The following is a 19,882-nucleotide window of genomic DNA, read 5'->3' as shown; positions in this document are numbered from 1 at the left end:
CAAAATATCCTAAATTTTGAATGACAATATTACATCAATAGTTTTGGTCGTTAACTTCTCAATGAGGTCATACTTCGTCCTTCCGTCCATCAATGGTGGACCCTTCATCTACAACATCATCACCTGGAACCGCCACAGGTACAATATCACCAACTACAACACCTACAAGAATATAACATACAAGAAGTATCATAATGGCACATCCTTACTTTTAATAATCGTCACAAGTACTTTTTGTTGATTATCACTGTCATTGACCTCCTTAATGTTCGAAGGTCCAGCAACATCGCCATCATTTGTGGGTTTTGGTTGTACAGGTGGTGCAATTGGTACAAGTGGAGGGATGGGTGCTTCCATAACAAGATTCATAAACTGAATCTCTTCCTCAGAAGGAACGAGTTCCAATGTAATTCTCGCCTACAAAAAAATGTAATCATGAATAAATAAACTAAGAAGCTATAATCATCAAGATAATTCTAACCCAAAAAAATTAAGAAGAAACATACTACATCTGACCCAAAGACTTCGTCTCTAATCACTCCATATGGAGGAGAATGTGAGCACGACCATCTCAAAATGCGTGGTATCGCATTGTCATTCAATCTGTTTGCAATGCGTCTGGATAATGATGAAACCATTTCATTTGCCCATACCTATATGAAATGTAAGTGTATATTAGTGGTGTACTTTTATGAATATTCATTAAATCAAACTAATTAAGTTACCTGTAAAGCATGGGGAAATCCGTAAAGACTGTACGTCTGTTGTTTTTCATCTGTATTGTCTTTATAAGCCCGTGCTTTATCTTTCAATCCTTGTTTGAATCGTTTAATTGTATTAGCAAAAATTTTCTTACTCCAATCCTCATTACAAAATCTATTCCAATCGTCTATGATCGCTAAATTTTCAAAATCCATTTGCCTTTTTCTCTCTCTACCCATCATAGTAAACTCAATAAAATAAAACAATGCAATTTTCACTGCATCAAAATCGTTTTCAAACTCAGGACTTGGAAAAATAGAGTCCAACTCATATGCCTTCATGCCCTCATTATCGTTCAGATACTTGGCTCTAATTCTAGCAAAAGAATTTTCTCCCCTCACATTTCTAGTTTGATGTTTTAGTCCTGTGATAAGGTTAAACTCTACTTGGCTGAAGGATATTTTATTTTCCATAAGATTAAAGCTAATAACATCTCTCATAGGTTCCTCTACCTCCCGAAGAAAAATATAATGAATTAGTAGTCCATTGAATATGATGTTTGTGTCAAGGAGATGACCAAAACATATTTGTTTGTGTCGGAGATAATTTTTTCTTAATTTTAGGGATAGCCTTTCCTACGTGGAAACAACATGAAAGGGGCCGTAAGAAAATGGTCATTAGGATGTACCTTCATATCTTAGTTCCATTATAACCTACATAACACATCATGATCATCAATGCATACTTAAATAATATAAAAAATTATATATAAATATAAATAAATAAATAAATAAAATGACCCGGCCCATACCCGGCCAAGTATGAGGTTGGGTGAAAAAAAGAATACCCCTACCCGGTCCAATACCCGGCCGGGCCGGGCCGGGCCAAATTCCAGAAGCATCCCCACGGCCTGCCCCCCTCTACTCAGTTCCCTTCCCCCTACACAACTATCGTCTAGTGTTTGCTACAGCTAAATGATCATATAGTGCCATCGTTTAGAAAATCCAACATATCGTTTAGTTCCCACACCACGATCGCTTAGCTCTACATCTAAACGATCGCTCAGTTCTATTGCGTAACACTTCATCGCATCGCTTAGCGCGCATCGTAGCTAAACGATCGTGTAGTGCCATCGTTTAGAAAATCCAACATATTGTTTAGTTCCCACCGATCGCTTAGCTCTACATCTAAATGATCGCTTAGCTCTACATCTAAATGATCGCTTAGCTCTACATCTAAACGATCGCTTAGCTCTATATCTAAACGATCACTTAGTTCTATCGCGTAGCATTTCATTGTATTGCTTAGCATGCGTTGTAGCTAAATGATCGTGTAGTGCCATTGTTTGAAAAATTCAACGTATCGTTTAGTTCCCACGCCACAATCGCTTAACTCTACATCTAAACGATCACTCAGTTCTATCACGTAGCATTTCATCGAATCGCTTAGTGCACGTCATAGCTAAACGATCGTGTAGTGCCGTCGTTTAGAAAATCCAACGTATCGTTTAGTTCCCATCGATCAAAGCTAAGCGATCGTTTAATACTAGACGATGGTACTAAGTGATCGTTTAGTCCCAATACCCATACCCTCTCTGCGCGCACCCTCTCTGCACGCCCCCTCTCTACCCAGTGCCATCCCTCTACCCAGTTCAATACTCGGCCGGGCCGAGACCGGGCGCCACCTACTCCTACCCGATTTTACCCCTTCCCCCTCGTCCTTTCCTATCTTTCCTGCCCATACTTGGTCGAAATACACTTACGGCTCGACCGGTCTACCACCGGGCACAATCCGTCTTCCCCAAATCTATCCCCAAGCAACCTCAAACTTGCTCACCCGATCACATACCAGGTCACAATGTTATGAAGTCCGGCCGGGTAAGTCTGATTTCCAGAAACACATTTTAGGCTTAAACTTATTCAAAAAATACCGAACATAATGTTTTTAGGGAAAAAAATAACATTTAACATAGATTTAACATAGATTTCAAATATTCACTCAAGAACATCTAACATAAATGAACACATTGAGTGAAACAAAATGAAAATTCATACCTTAGTTGAAAATGTAGAATGGGAAGAGTGAAATAGAGTGAGATTGAGGACTTTTGAAATGAAGAAGAGTGAAAGTGGAAAAAAAAAAATGAGGGTTTGGAGGGATTGAGTGAGTTTTGAAATGTGAAGGGTATTAGGGTAATTTTCATTCATTTTCAAAATTGTGGGATCATGAAAACATATTTTTTTAAAATGGTCAAAAAATCAAAATCAAAACTTGAAAAAAGTAATTTTTATCAATTGTAGTGAAGTCATGCCAAATGAGGAGGCAGTATTAGCACGGGCAAATGATCATTAACTTTCCACCATCAAAGCTACTCTGGTTGGTCTCAACTTCAAACCACCACAAAAAGAAACCTTTGCATCCTAGAAGGCAATTTTTCATCAAAGGCTGTCAGCATCCCTTTTATCTTCTCAATGATGTCTGAAATGACTTCCTCCATGTCCAGTTCTTTCATGCGAGTAAATGGTCGCTTCATGTCCAGAAGACTGATAAACTTCTTGCCATCTTCACTCCAGATTTCAAAGTAACCCCTTCTTGGTTTATCAAGATTAAGCAACACAGTGGTTCTAGGAACATCATTTTCTAAACCATTTTGCACCTGGATGGCCCTTTTCTTGAATGATTGGCACTGGTTGCAATGTTCAATCACAACCCTTCTGTTCTTCCCATCCTTGTTGAGTTTCTCCAAAGCAGCATCAACTTCCACCCCTTCATTTCATCCTCCTCCACCTTCCCATTCTCCTTCGGAGCACGTTTCCCCTTCTTACTCTTTGGCAACTCCGTCATAACCTCATCCACCGCCGTATCAGCCTTGGAGTACTCTACTAACCAAAAGAGCTTTGAGTCACCCTCGACGACACGAGGCCGACTTCTCCGCCACTGGCTCATCTTCTTGGTTCTTGCTTCGCTTCCTCGGCACCATGAAAAGCAAACCTGAAACCTTAGAAAGGATTACATCAGCTAAATCAATCAAAACTTGGTGTCTTTTGAAACAAAACCAAAAAGAAAACAAAATAAAATAAAACCCTTTAAATATTTTTCGAAAAAGAAACACGAAGATTCACCTAATCACCACAGAACAATAGAGAAAGCACATAACAATAAAATGATAATAAAAAACTCACTGATTCACTATTTGGACTGACGCCGAAAAGAAGAAACCACCGAGAGAGGAAAGAACGTTGAAAGAGAGAATTGCCGAGAAGAGAGACAGACACAGGGAGATGAATCACTAAGACAATGCGTTGGAGAAATTGGAAGAAAAAATAAAAAGAAGGGAAATGGGGGAAATCGGAAGATGAAACCAAAAGAAGCCAAAGAGAGGAAATCAAAATGGTGAAAGAGGAATAGAAATGGGGAGTTAATGAAAGAGAGTAAGGGGAAGAAGGGGTAAAAGAAATCTGGGGAAAAAGGGGTAAAAGAAATCTGGGGAAAATGGGAGGGAAAATGAAACCAAAGAATAATGAAATGAAAAGAGGCAAAAAAAAAAAAAAAATTCTGAAATATTGTCTACCTTCGGTGACATTGTAATACGTTGTTGAAAATTTGCAATGTTTAGTGGCACTGATTAAAACACCACATATGGTTTATTGTTAATAATGATATTCTGTGACATAATTTTTAATGTGGTTCTATAAATTATCTTTAAGCAACCAAATTTGTCTGTGATACTAAAGTTTTGTTGCTAAAAATTTTTTTTTTTTTTTTTTTTTTTTTTTTTTTTTTTTTTTTTTTTTTTTTTTAGTGTTAAGATGTGTTCTATATGTGTATTTTTGGGTTTGACATATAGTCTTGACTTAGAGGTTGAGCAGATGCATATTAAGATTGAAGGAAATCGAATTCGCGATTTCCATGAACAGTAGAAGAAAGATAATTCCAAATCACAATCATGAATGAACATAACATTTACAGTCGACTTCTAACAAGCGGTTATACAAAAAATATTGAAATTACAGCATGAAAAACTCAAATGAACAAAGAGAGAAACTCTACGAACATTTGAAGATGCGTCTCCACGCTCCGTTGCGCACGACCTCTCGAACAATAGAAACCTCGAATGCTCGATCTACATGACCGCAACACAGCACGAACTCTTCGTGCTCATCCACAACGATCGCCTCGGTCATGAACTCCTCAGCAATAGCACGAATGGCCTCCAGAAAACCTCAACGGTGTCGAGTTGAGTATGACACCACCAACAAGGCTACCTTGATATTCTCGGTGTGAGAATCCAGAGGGTGGGCTCTATTCAGACTTGGAATGAGGCAGACGAAGGAGGAAACACCAATCTCATATACGACTGGGCAAGTGGGAGATGGCGGAGAGCTATTGTATAGGTCGATGCCCAATCGTTTAGATAAATCTAAATGATCGTCTAGCAAAAACTATGCGATCGTTTAGCTCGGTCTGTCGCCTACAGACACTACACAATCGTTTACTTAGGGCAAGCGATCATCTAGCAAAACTATACAATCATTTGGTAAAGATTGCACGATTTTTTAGCTCGCCACTGCACGATCGTTTAGCTCACCCAGCCTTCGTTTAGTAAATCTGTATTTACTTGACGACTACCATGAGATCTCTTTTTTCGCCGAGAGAAATCTCAAAAACTTTTATCAACCTTTTGTAAAAACCTCTTTTCAAAATAGTAAAACCACTTTTCTTTTAAACTCACGGTTACCATGAATCTAATAACCACTCACTCATTTAGTTATTAAAGAAAAAGAATTAATTATCCAATAATTAATATTATTATAAATATAAATGATAACCAATTTATCATACTATATTTATAATTTATATTTTTAATATTTCATCTCATGAAACATATAAACCATAGTTCTTTTTCTATTCCATGGTACTTAATGTAAATCTCATTTAATCAATCCTCCACTAGATGTATCTCATATATCATACCGATTATATCATATATAATCAAAATACCTCTTGTCAATTTGAACATTTCAAATCAACATCAAGAACTGATCCTCAATTGAATCCATTGAGCTACCAAGAGGATCTCATGGACCTGTAGCTCGAAGCTTCAATGGTACGTGAATAACTGACTAAATTCTTTAGTCATAGAATCCACCATCCGTTAACTGCCAGGCACTCCACTAAAGACCGACAGTTGAATTCTCCTTACCACAGATATATTATGTGTCCATCTTAACCAATGAGCAGTGCGAAAACCTTTCATAGATCGCTCGTAAGTACAACTGGGCCAATAACCGTTATGCCCTTGTAGTTATACCTGTCTCCTTAAGTACGACTGATCCCTCTAATGAACATAAGTCATAGTTCTACTATGAATGAGTCTTCTCTTCCAAAGAGAAGTTGTGGCCACTTCAAGCCCCGGAATCAACCCTTAAGGGAGCAATCTCTCTACTTATCCCTGCTTCGGAAAAAGAGTGAATTCTATCTTGTGGATTGAGTTCTCAGCTCCCTGATGCATGGAAAATGGAGTAAATAAATATGTGTTCATTGTTCGTTCTCCATGCGCCGTTGGTCATGCGTTGGACTAAAGGATATACAATATGTGTCTGATGACCATGCATTCCTGCCACAAGTTTTCTTGCTCTCTTGCCAAGTATAACGGGATCGCAAGTTTCTCGGGGTGATCCGAGGTCGAACTCAAGAACTTGTAGCTAAATGTTATGAGGTAATATGTTTACAGCGAAGAATAAAAGAATATTGAAGTTTAGGACTATGCGCTACTCCTACTCCTAACTAACAGATTAAGCAATAGAAGTATGACTATAAGAGTTAGAAACACTGCAACTGTTAATGCGAATAAGATGCATGGGAAAATAGATAAAATGGTGGGGATGACTTCACCACATCAATAAGCTTGATCGCAAGGGTAACCCCAGCCAGCGCAAGCTATGCGATTATGCTATACACACTTGACGAAGACGCATGCAATGAATATGCGATAGTGTCGATAGAACTTATGTCTAAGTCTCTATTGTTGCTTACGTGCTCTCGTACATAAACAAGGTGACTGTATACCACCGTATCCTACTTCTGGATGCATGCGATGTGACTGCATACTTTCATATCCTATCTATAGGATACATACGATGTGTAATAGCAAACAAAACTTATTCTCAAGCTTCTATTCTTGCTTATGCATTCTAATCTGACTCTCTCAAGCCTAGATTTTATTTTTAGACTACTCTCCCAAATATGCCCAAATGATGAATGATGCACTCATAAGATAAGGTAGTCACATAAAACATTGTTGACATAAGATTATTCCTATCTCTAGGAACACTGCTTACTTTGCTTAATGCATTCCACTACTTATCCTCTCAGGCAGTTAGTCGCCGCTAATTAGCTCATAGACAAGCATTGCGTCCGCTCACAGACAAGCGTTGCCTCAGTCTCGCACTAAGCAAATAGGATTTTCTCACAATACCCATGTAACACATACCTCTCGGTGGTCTGCTACATGCTTCATATGTCTATGCCGTATGATTAAGTATGCGATAGTCTAGCAATCTTACTTAGTCGTTACAATGAAAGTAAGGATGATAAGAAGAAGTAAATGAAGATGGATTGAAAGAAGTAGAAAAATGCATTGATCACAAAATGTATTAATCTCTTAAGCCACAATATAATACAATACAGAGATAGAAGAGATATAGAGGGCCAGATGGGCAATGTCTTGCTTCCATCAGATGTGTGTCAAGGCTGCCGGTGGTGCCATAGATGGGTGGTGGAGTAGTCTCTCTCGAAATCTATCTCCGGCAGAGCTCTGGTCATCAGTCGGAATGGTAGGAGGAATGAAGAATTCTCAAGAATATCTCCTCACGCTTTCGTCTGGATCACAAGGATCTGCCCTAAGGCAGAAGCTCAGATTATTTAAAGTTATGCTCTAAGGCTTCTATTTATAGAGCTCGATGCCCGACAATATTAATGGTCCTTTTCTGAAATTTTGTAGCTAACGGTGTGATAGACCTACTCTGAATATCTGCTGCTAACGGTGTGGTAGGTGAAATATCAACATCACCTTTTGATACTCCCGAGGTATGCGTTCATGTTTGGTTTTTGGAGTATCATTGCATTCCACCACCCTTGCGGCCATCCCTTTATTATGGATATACTCTGTAGCCGCAACCTCTATGCGATGGACACATGTGGTTAATGGCTGTAACATCCATGTGTCAAACGTATGCGATCACCTTTTGCGATGGTGAGATTCACCGCATGCGATCGATTCTTGCGTTAGCTACAAAAATAAACATTTGGACGCAAAATCACGCATAATAGTGGGTTAGCCGAGATTTTCAATGCCGATCGACGCAAGTTCATTTTCTCATGAATTCTTAGTATAATCGCCGCACATTCTACTTAATAGCCCTCATAATTTTAAATAAAAGGCCTATAATAATGTACATTTCTGCCCATCATCACTCCCAAATCAGACAAGTCCCCATAAAGGTAGGCATATTGAGTTGGCAATTTGGCCACTCTCAACCATACTAATCAAAGGACCACCCTCAAAAGCAGGAGTTTCCAAAACACTCAGGATTGAGGTCGTGTCACCTATAGTCGTTTAGATGAGATGTAAGTCTCTAGTATCAACAGCGTTATATACAGAGTCTAATCATCTTGTGGTCCAGGTCTTATACAAACTCTTTGTATAGGACACCCTCGCTCGCACGTCTTCACATGAATGATTAGGATCAACCATCTGTAGTAGTTTATAACACTTGCAAACCTCTACAAAGCGGGCCGTATCTGTAGTGTCACCAGGATCAGATATCCCACCTTAATCCTTATACTACAAATCGATTTAGGTTATCACTTAAGGCATGATCCACTTGTATATCACATATACATGCTTAAGTTCACATAAGATAACCAAGGAGCTTTGTTTATTGAATATGAGTAAATGCCAGAATTAAATAACAATTATTTTATTCATTAAACAATGTGTATCTTTACAAAACAGCGAGACTCCAGGAGAATTAGGACACCAATCCCAACAAAGACTACATTTCTTCATGGGATTTTAGATAAAGAAATCTACATGGAACAACTAGAGGGTCTTGAGGAGAAAGGCAAAGAGCATTTAGTGGGTAAATGAAATAGGTCTTTATGAGTTCAAACATACACCAAGGCAGTGGTCTACAAGAAGTTTGAGTCAGTTATGAGGGAGCAAGGCTACAAAAAAACTACTTCTGATTATCATGTTTTTGTTAAAAATTTTTCGAATGATGATTTTATTATATTATTGCTTTATGTTGATGACATTTTGATTGTTCGGCAGGAATATTTTGAGAATTGATATTTTGAAGAAATAATTGAGTAAATCATTTGTCATGAATGATTTAAGGCCATCAAAGAAAATTCTTAGAATTCAAATAGTATGAGAGTGAGTATCCAAGAAGTTGTACATGTCATAGGAGCAATACTTGGAGAAGGTGTTGAGCGATTCAAAATGAGTAAAGCAAAGCTGATCAGTTCCCTTAATTCAGTCACTTCAAATTGAGTAGCTAATACATGTCATGAAATGCATGTTTTTGGATAATATTTATATACTTTTACTTAGTAAAAATGAGCATTTACATGTGTTTTATCCCATCATATAGTCTTAAATGGATAAAATGGTCTTATGAAGGTCCTATTAGTCTCAAAAGTTGATTTTTAATGTTTTTTTTTGTTGATTTTATGAACTTTGATATGAAATTTTGACTGATTTGAAGAAATTGTGTCAATGTGCCCACATCAAAACTCTAAAATTCAAAATTTCCCTCAATCGTCTACAAATGTTATTCTCACGGTCTAGTGCCATTCTTTTGTGTTGAAATTTCCTGATAAAATTTTGGAGTACCAAATTTGGCCTTCTATAACCGATATGGGCATATAAAAGGATGAGAAGCTTCCAATTTCAACCATCCACAATCCATCCACAACATTCAACCAAGCATCCACAATCCATCCATAACATTCAACCACCCTTGGATGAAATCTTACTTTCTAGTCAGAAAGCTTCAAGAACGAAAGTTCCTTTGAAATTTGAGAGTCTAGGTCATTCCTACCCCATGAAAACATGTGGAGGGATAAAATTCATCTTTGAAAAAAGGAGAATCACCTTGGAGAAAAATTAGGAGAGTGAGAAATTGCCTTGAGGCATCATCACATTGTATTTTTCAACATTTCTTAGGTCATTTCTAAACTTTTCTATTTTCTTTTCTTTTCATTTGTTGAACATTCATCGTGTAATCATGGTTATTGATAAAATGAAATCCATTCATTTGTTTGTAATCATCAGCTAAGTTCTTAAAGGGGTTCAGTTATGTGAATACCCTAAGGCTTTATGGCTTGACACACTGCTTATGCTTTATATCTATTTGATTTATGTATTTCCTTTATTGAGTTTATGGATAAATATCGTTAAGTTAAATTGGCCACTTAATTTATCCATCTAGTGGAGGTTAGGATAGAAACGGATTTCACAAAGGAATATAGGACTAAGAACCTAGAAATAGGACTATCATTTAGCCTTAGAAATAAGGGATACTATAGGATAAAGAAATTGCATGAAATTAACCTAAGATCCACCTAATCATAGAAATATAGGCATTAGCTGCTTAGAACTCCTAAAGGAACTTGACACAAGACCGAATGGGAGTAATCAATCTTAGATGCTTCAATTAATTAGGTGTGCTAGCGTCCATATCAATCATGCAACCACATTATGTAAAGGAAATTTAGCTAAGTTGAATTAATGGTATGGAAAGCCTTGATTAATAATTCAATGGTTCTTGAAAACAATTATCATGCAATGTTGTAAAAAGGTTATCTTAATAACCTAATTTACCTACAAGCATACTTAAGTCTCGCTCTTTGATATTAAACATACATAAATGCACAATTAAACTTAAGCAATCAAAGAATTAAAGATAATTGACCAAAAACTCTAAAATTCAATGCATAGAAATTGAATAACCATTCAAGAATGAAAACTACAACAAACATTCATCAAGAAATTCAGAAAATCAAAGTCTCATAACCAAGAAAATTAAGGTTCAATCCAAACCTAGACTAGAAAGACTTACCTTAGCCTTGCATTCTTAAAAGAATCTTCAAGAAATTACAAGCAAATTGAATGAATGAGAAAAAGAAGAAAAACTAAGGTAGAGAGATCTGGAAATTTTGGGTGAAAAATTGAGTGAAATATCCTCTCCTTTCTGCTGAAAATTGAAATTCATATTTATATCAGCTGCACAGCGTTGCGGCACCTCTGCCCAAGCGTAGGTTTTGTGTGTAAAGGTAATGTTGCAACACTGCTTTCCATCAAAGTACGCAATGCAGTGGCACCACAACGTTGTCTTCATTTTCTAAAAAATAACGCTTCTGCCTTTGAGTGTAGAGCTATGCTCTCCATAGCGTTGCAACTTTTTGTAACGACGACATCAAAGGCCGATTGAAAATCTTCTGACAGATCAGTTACCATATGAATTATTGCTTTCTGGTAGTCATCCAAATCTTTTACGTGCTCCTCTATGTGGGCAACAGAGCCCGTTGAGCTATCCCCACGCTCAAAACTGCCGAATCGTGAAACCTTTGTCTCTAGGGTCTCCACCCTTATCATCAGTTCTTTGACGGGTAACCCATCTAGGCAGGCAACAACCGCATCAATTCCGTCGACTTTCTCGGTAACTTCTTGCAATCGAGTTTCCAAGAAACAAATACTATCAGGGAGTTCCCTCAAGTAGAGCATTTGTTTTTCCATCTCTACCAGCCTATCCACATGGGACTTGTTCAAGTTCTTTGTCGCCGACATGTTTACTGATTTTTCCCTCTGTGAGCCGACTTGGCTCTGATACCAACTATCACAATCGCACTTTTGGAAGCTTCTCTTAGCGATTGTGCGACACTTGTTCCTAATATCGATAGACAATTTTGTAATTTCTTTCTTTTCTTATTGATGCTAATAAGGTCGTTTTCATCTCGTTTTTTATCCACTTAACCATTTTATCCCTTGGATGATTATTTCCTACAAAATATAACAATAAACACATAAAATTCATGAACAAGGGTAAATTAAACTAATAATTATAGCACTTTTATGGTGCTATCAAACACCTCCAACTTAATTCTTGATCATCCTAAGCAAGGTAGAAACATGCAATCATGCATAAAAGTTTTTGTTCACTTTTATTTTATGGTTCAAGACTCGAGTTTTAATAGTCTCCGAGATATACTTGTAATCACTACAGCAATTAAAAAAATAATTAATTGAGATGAAATTTTATAAGAACTTTTTCAAAGAAAATCATGAATGAATGAGTACAAAGCTTTACAATTTTAGGTCTAAGCATACTCGAAAATTACTTATCTAACTCCCAATTTTTTTCCCACTGCTCTCGGCTCATTTATTGGTTTTCGACATACTTTTCTTGCAAAAAAGGGTAATACTCTGATTAGGGATGCCTGATACGCAATTGAAAAGTATAGGACATTTATTTTATCTAGAGATGCTAGTTCTCACACACCCATTATAGGGACTTATACCCACTATTTTCTCATGAACGTCCTAACTGAGCACAATGAGGGTAGCTTGTTTCATCTCTATCCATACACTCACTCCATTTTTTTTATGTTAGCAAGCTTGCTTTTTCTTTTCTTTTCTTGTATTTTTTTCTAATTTTATACTTGAACTTACTTCTTCTTCTTCTGTTTTTAATATCACACACATAGGCTCTTTTATTCTCTTAATCTAGTATTAACCTAAAACAAGAGAGGTTACACTTAAAGCGAAAGTGGATTTTTTGAGGTGATAACAAAAATTCGAGTAAGATAATCCATTTCTAAGAATCAAAGATTCAAAATTATTCAAACAAAGTACTAAAATATGCATGAAATGACAATTTTTTTTAATACAGGCTCAAAATTATGAATGTTTTTTTCATACTAAGATTATGCAACTATAAACAAGTAAAGTGTATCATTAACTGTCATTGAAATGAACTGAAGAGACATAGCAAACAATCATGCATTTGTTCAGTCAGTTGATGAATCATTCATGCAAAATCCGAGTTTAGATGCTCAAGGGTTAACCATATACGCATCACGAATATATCATCAAATCATGAACAAAAAATTTCATCAACCAAATTTAGAAAGAATAATATGCGAACATGCGAAACTACACCAACTTTTAAATCATGAATTGTCCTTAATGTATGAAAAATAAAAATTAAAGCACATGGACAAATAAATGGAGGGAAACATAGAAGTCCTCTGATTTGGGAATGTTGGGATGTATGTCCTAAAACTTCGTGTTATATGTTATTGGAAATAATGGTTGATTGTTTTATATATGAAATAATCAATTAAAAAAAGATCCAATGTTATTTTATGTAACTTGAACATGTATATGGCTGAGATACAGGTGATGTTTAGGTAATAACCTAAATGGTCTAGGTGCCTTATCCTGGTGGCACTACGGATATGACCCACTTTGTAATTGTTACAATAGTTATAAAATGTTATAAAGGATTTGATCCTAGTCGTTCATGTGGAGACATGTAAGTGGAGATATACTATACAAAGAGTTTGTATAAGATCGAACCGAAAAATGATTAGTCTCTCATTATAACATCGTTGATTGAAGAGATTAACATTTCCTAGAATGACCATAGGTGACTTGACCTTAATCCTGAGTGAGTTGTGAACTCCGGTAGATGAAGGCAATCCTTTGATTTGTATGGATGAGAGTCGCCAGATTTGTCGACTCAACAAGCTTACCATTTTTGGAATTTGTTCGAGTAGGGATCTGGGAATAAAACTACACAAGATGAAATTCACTCATTCTCATCTTTAGGGTAAATAGATGAATTGCTCCCTTAATAGCTCATTCTGAGTCTTAAACAATGAGGTGTCACCCTCTCAGTGGTCCAAAAGGGATAAACTTATAGTTGGACTATAAATTGTTTGTTCATTAGAGGGACCAGTGGTATTAAAGTAGTTAGATGTAACTATAGGGCTAAAACGGTAGTTTCATCCAACTGTAGTTACGAGTAATTCGTGAAGGATCAAATTACTATTGATTGGGTATATCCATGGACATAAAAATATATCTACAATGCGAAAAGTGCAACTGTGGATTTTTAGTGAAGTGACCCACAGTTAATGAATGTTGATTAATTTAATTAAAGAGTTTAATTAATTAATCTCGAATCATTAGAGCTTCTAATCTGTAGGTCCGTTAGGTTCACTTGCTAGCTTACAAAAGGTAAAAATGAGAATCAGTTAATTTTGGATTAATTTGAATTGTTTAAAATAAATAAGGGAATTAATTGTATAAGATACAATTAGTAGAATGTATATCGATACATTTTAATATATAGTTAATTATAAATATGGTTTATAATTTATAGTATATATGAGAGAAATAAATATTTGAATAAGATTCAAATATTATTTATATGAATGAGATTCATATAAAACTATACGTTAAAATTAATGTGGATGAGATTCTTATTAATTCTATAAGTTATATAAGAGAATAGATTATTTGAATAAGATGCAAACATTAAAAATATTATGAATGAGATTCATATTATAACTATAGGTTACATTAATAAGAATGAGATGCATATTTAAACTATATGTTTAATTTAATATGAAAGTATGAGGAATAAAATGAACATTTTAAAAGTACATAGATAAAAATGAACCAAAACCAAAATTATAGGATCAAAATAGTATTTGAACTTTATTTATATAATTTAGTTACTGTTGTTTTAATTATTAATTTTATACTAATTCCTATTTTATTACTTAGTTATCTTTTTTTAGCCTACAAATGGTCACTTTAAGCTTTTAGTATAAAGTTTTTTTTTTTTTTTTTTTTTTTTTTTTCATATTTTGAAAAGAATTATGTTTTAAAGAGTGTGTTATCTCCCTTAGCATGATGAATTTTTTTTGTTTGACTATAGATTTCATTTTATAACCACTCGTTGCATCAATGTTCACATCTCCTTAATTCTAGATTTAAATAAAATAGACAAATTCTTGTAAATACAATGGTCATCCTTTTTTTTTTTTCCAACAAAATAAATGCTCATGTCTTTTTTCTCTTGTAGTAAAATAATAATAATAATGATAATAATAATAATAATTAAGGAGATTAAAGAGATTTTCTCAATGCCCTTAATTCAATTATTTAATTTAGGAAAATCAACGTCATTTCATCGATTAAAATTATAGGTTAACTTTAATGTAAATGAGATTCATATTAAAAATATAGTATATGAGACGAAATACATTTGAATATGATTCAAATATAATATTAACTAAATATCATATATTTAATTAATATTAATTAAATATATGATTTTAAGAAATTATATTAATTAATATGAATTAAACTAAATTAAATTAAATTAAATGAAATTTAATGTAATATTAAATTAAATGTTAACGTTAACTCCTCAGTCGTTAGCAAGGGAGTTAACGTGAAGTTGATAGGAGTTATCTCCTCTCACATGAGTGATGCACAAAAGAGTTTTATAATGTTAAAATATAGTAAAATGGTTATGTTGTAGAAGGTACTCACTCTTCTTCCTCTCTATAGAACAAAAGTTCTCTCCGTCTCTCAAATTCTCTTCCCTTACCCAAATCAATGATGTCACACATCCTTGATTCTTATTCTAGAGAATAGTAAAGAAAACCCGCTGGTGGTGTTCCTGTACGTTATAATCGAGGGAGAAATCTATGTGGAGAAGTTTATGGTTGTTTGTGAGTTGCAGAGAAGAATTGCTTGAAGACGGTCTTCAAGGGTTAGTTAATCTAATCTCTTTATCCTCTGTACGACATGGTTATGAGTTTTGTTTATTCTATTTTTTTTTTATGTTTCTCTGTTTCTTCTTGATTTTCGAAATGAATTTTGAAAGTACACGTGTCCATGTCCTTCCTCTGAGAAATTCTATTCCTTCGAGGCATGTGCGTAGGTTGAAGCATGCGATATCACTTATCAAGAATAAGATCATCTACGAAAAAAAAAAAAAATCATTCAAAATTTTCTCAATCAATTCAAAACTCTAACTACGAAAAGGAAAAACAAAGAAAAAGGAAGAAAGCATTAAAATTTTGACGCTTTGCTTCCTCTAGGAAGCACAACTTTTTAAGGTCGTTGCTTGACCGTATTAGCTTGATCATTCAGGATCGAATTTGATTTGCTCTTCCTTTCCATCCATCTCAACTTCTCTTTCTTTTCCATTATTCTGCGGTATAGTAATTCACTAGAAGCAAACGGATTAATGGAAGCATTTTTATCCAAGATAAAGACTTTCTAACAATTCCATTGGTTCTACAGATAGAAACCCTTCTTCTACATCAATTTTTGCAAGAGCGGTTATTAAGAAAGGTCTACCTAAAATAACAGTGTTCCAAAGTGGGTGAGCATTTTGGTCATAGTTTAGGATGTAAAAATTAGCGGGGAAGATTAAACCATTAACATTAACGGATACATCATGCACTACCCCAAGTGATTTAGTGAAATTACGACCGACCAATTGAATTACTACATTAGTACTATGAAGATCTAACAGTCAAAGCTCATAAAATAGAGATGCAGGGATAATACTTACAGTTGCTCCTAGGTCAATCAAAGCATGCTGCAGCTTCTTCTTATCTACTTTACAGTGTTGGCAGAACATACCTGGATGGTCGTGTTTGATAGGTAGATTATTGGGAATGATCATTGTTGCTTGAGCACCAAACATTTTTCTTCCTTCTTGACCCACTACTTTTAGCTCGTTTTAGAGGAGTTAGCAGTCACCATTGCAGGGTTCTCAGTAGATTTACCTGTTTCTTCATACTTCATAGGATCGAGAAGTCTTTCTGGACAAGGACCAATAGTTATATAAGTATTCAAATCAGATTTATTCAAAGAATTAGAACTAACCTGCTTAAATATCCTAGGTGCTCGGGGTCTCGTCCGTTTTCATTGAAACCAAACAATTCATTAAATTCTTTTTCAAAAATAAAATTGACAGATTCAAATTTCATAAATTCAACTTTCAAAGAGTTAAAAGATTGAGGGGTTAGGATTTCAAAAGGTCAAATTCAGAATTCACAGAGTTAGAGGATTCAGGGCTCACAAATTTAGAAGATTTAGGGGAGATTAGAGACACTTACAGTAGTCAAGGCAGTTACATCCTTCATGTGTGGTTCAGGTTGAGCTAGGAGCTTACCATATTGAACCTCAAGTCTGTTTATCGTGGTGGCCAACTGAGTGATTTGGTTGGCTAAATGTTACATACGTTGTCTTGTCTCTTTTTGGAATATGCCATTTTTTTCATGGATCTTTGTTTCTTGTCGGAAAGTACTCACTTCCTTCTAGAATGACAACATATTGGTTGTTAATGATTTTATATATCTTCCAATGGTGAGCTAGGGTTGCTGGATGTACTCCCTTATTAATCTCCTTGGCATATCCAACTAATGTTAGGATAGTCTCGCCATCCGGGGTTGTAAGTGTTATTGTAGGGATCGCGCCTTTGCCATCCAATATAGTTGACTTCCTCTATAGGGGTATGAGCCTTCAATTGAGTTTTGGCCATCTGTACCATAGGAGTAGTAAGGTTATAAATTTGAGAACATAATTCTTTTACCTCAAGTGAGTCGGATGGGTCATTCCATTTGCTCTTGTAGTAAACTATCGAGCATTCTCAACCATTCTCGAGATCAACTCCTTTGCTTCAAAAGGTGTTTTATCAACTAGGGCTCCTCAAGCTGCGGCATCTATGGAGCTCCGGTCATTTGAGAGAAGTTTAGAATAAAAGTACGGGTCATACACGATAAGAAATACACAAAAAAAATCGATATAAAAAATCAGCTAAACACTTGCTAAGATTCCCTGACAACAACGGCAATTTATTAGCTCAAATTTGTTGTCACCTACGAACCCTTACTAAGAAAATAATATTTATAAATTCACTGATCCTACATCTTATACTATTATGTAGCACAAATAGTAAGTATGGGGTCGAACCTCAGAGAATCTTGAGATATTTAGCCTATTTATGAATCCGTATGATAAGCATTGGGTGGGGAATGTTGGTGATTAATTTGTTGCAATGAATATTTAAAAGCGAAATTGAAAAAGAATTAACTCCATTTAAAACAATCTGGTCTAGGTATTAGAAATCCTCCCAATTTTCTTAGTATCTTAGCTCATGCACACTAAAATCTAGAAATGCATTCCTTAATTTCATGATTAATTTATTAATCAATCCTAGATACTTCAATTAATTGGGTTCAATAGCGTCCATATCAATCAAGCAACCGCATTACGTAAAGAAAATTTAGCTAAGTTAAATTAATAGTTTGGAAAGCCTAGATTATTAATACAATGCTTAAGTCTTGCTCTTTGAGATAAAATATATATAAATGCACAATTAAACTCAAGCAATCAAATAATTAAAGAGAATTGGCCAAAAACTCTAAAATTCAACGCATAGAAATTCAATTACCATTTAAGAATGAAAATTACAGCAAGCATTCATTAAGAAATTTGAAAAATAAAATTCTCAATACTAAGAAAATTAGGGTCCAATCCAAACCTAGACTAGAAAGACTTACCTTAGCCTCGCCGAACAAGAATCTTCAAGAAATTACACACAAATTGAATGAAAGAGAGAAAAAGATGAAGAATTAATGTAGAGATCTAGAAATTTCAAGTGAAAAATCGAGTGAAATGTCCTCCCCTCTCTGCTAAAAACTGAAATTCGTATTCATATCAGTTGCGTAGCATGCGACACTAGGGACAACATCGCGACGCCTTTGCCAAAGCGTTAGACCCGCGCGTAAAGGTAGCATTGTGAGTCATGTCATCAAATGCATAAATTTGAGCTTCTATTTGGGCACTTTTGCTATGGAAAAAAAATGAATCTGTGCACGAGTTTTCTTAACATTTTAGTCATATTTTTTTAAACCAAGTTTTCTAGAAGGTAATTAAATTTAAAAATTGTTATTTTCTTATTTGGAGCTAATTTGGTGATTTTTGGCAGGGTTTGAGGCCGTTTCTGCAAACTTTACATTTGGTTCTCGTAGTAGAAGTGTTGCGCCCGCATCATTGAGCTCTAAAATTTCAGAAATCGAACTTGTCAAAGGCAGTTCTGATTCTCACGATTTGATCAGTTATTTAGCTTTGATTTTGCCTGGAAATCGTTCAGAGCTTGAAATCTGACATTCCTCAACCATTTTTGTGCCTATAAAAAGGTTGGAAACCTGTTCCCTTAAAGACGTAACTTACCATAGCTGCCCCCACCCCCCATCTTCTTCTTCACCGATTCTGCCATCTTTTACTGCAACCCCTTGGGTTCCTTCTCAGTATTTCAAGTAAGTAACCTTAAGAACGGAAGTTCCTATAAGACGTAGCGACTCTAGGATATCTATTCACATGGAAGTGTGTGTTGAAGAATGATTTCACCTTGGAAAATGGAAAATCATCCTAGGGAAAGACTTGAAGTTTGAAAATCTTCCTAAATTCTTTAGAGTTGTTATTTTCTAGCTTTATTTCCCATTTAGCTTTTGTAATTATTTTATTTTTCCATCTTTTTATCAATCGAACCACATTGCAATAATGATTCTTGATTTAATAAAAATGTTTATTTTGTCATCTATCATGAGCTAAATTCCTCAAGGGGTTGAACAATGTAGATGCCTAGGGTCTTTATGGCTTAAGTAATATTGCACTTTATACAAACTTGATTTATGCATTCTCTTTGGTTAAATTAAAGTTAATATTGGTAACTAGCCACTTAATTTAACAATCCAGTGGAGCTTTAGTGCTAAGAATGCTAGAGTGTAAATGAATCTCGCAAAAGGATATTAGACAAAGAGCATAGGAATAGAAGGGTCATGTCACCTTAAGAATGAGGGATACCATAAGGTATAGAAACTTAAATTATTTAGGGTTTAACTACCAATGGGCACATTCGATAGTAGCTGCAGAAAACTCCTATAGAAACTGGACACTAGATCGAATAGGTGTAGATTTCTGCCCAAGCATTTTCATTGTCCTAGTGTGATGCGACCCCATCACTTCTAACATAGAGTCCGAAAGGTTGGAGCACTGTTAGCACTTTTCGATTAC

At 35.3% G+C, this 19,882-nt stretch overlaps 1 long non-coding RNA gene across 4 annotated transcripts; it reads right to left on the bottom strand.

The window, feature by feature from the left end:
• Nucleotides 1–10,760: 10,760 nt before the first annotated feature.
• LOC150036776 (uncharacterized) lies at nucleotides 10,761–18,628 on the bottom strand. 4 transcript variants are annotated; one of them, XR_016528915.1, is made up of 3 exons: nucleotides 18,367–18,627; nucleotides 16,921–17,534; nucleotides 10,761–16,623 (listed from the first exon to the last, which is right to left on the bottom strand). It is a non-coding gene; the product is annotated as an uncharacterized LOC150036776 (long non-coding RNA). The 4 variants fall into 4 exon arrangements; XR_016528914.1 differs by having other exon boundaries at nucleotides 16,921–17,526; XR_016528916.1 differs by having other exon boundaries at nucleotides 16,921–17,308; nucleotides 17,397–18,621.
• Nucleotides 18,629–19,882: the final 1,254 nt, after the last annotated feature.

The sequence above is a fragment of the Benincasa hispida genome, chromosome 4 (genome assembly GCF_027475165.1).
Source record: "Benincasa hispida cultivar pf3 chromosome 4, pf3_genome.v1.1, whole genome shotgun sequence".
Classification (NCBI taxonomy): domain Eukaryota; kingdom Viridiplantae; phylum Streptophyta; class Magnoliopsida; order Cucurbitales; family Cucurbitaceae; genus Benincasa; species Benincasa hispida.
Note: the sequence above shows the minus strand (reverse complement) of the source record. Positions and strands in the feature narration are given on the sequence as shown.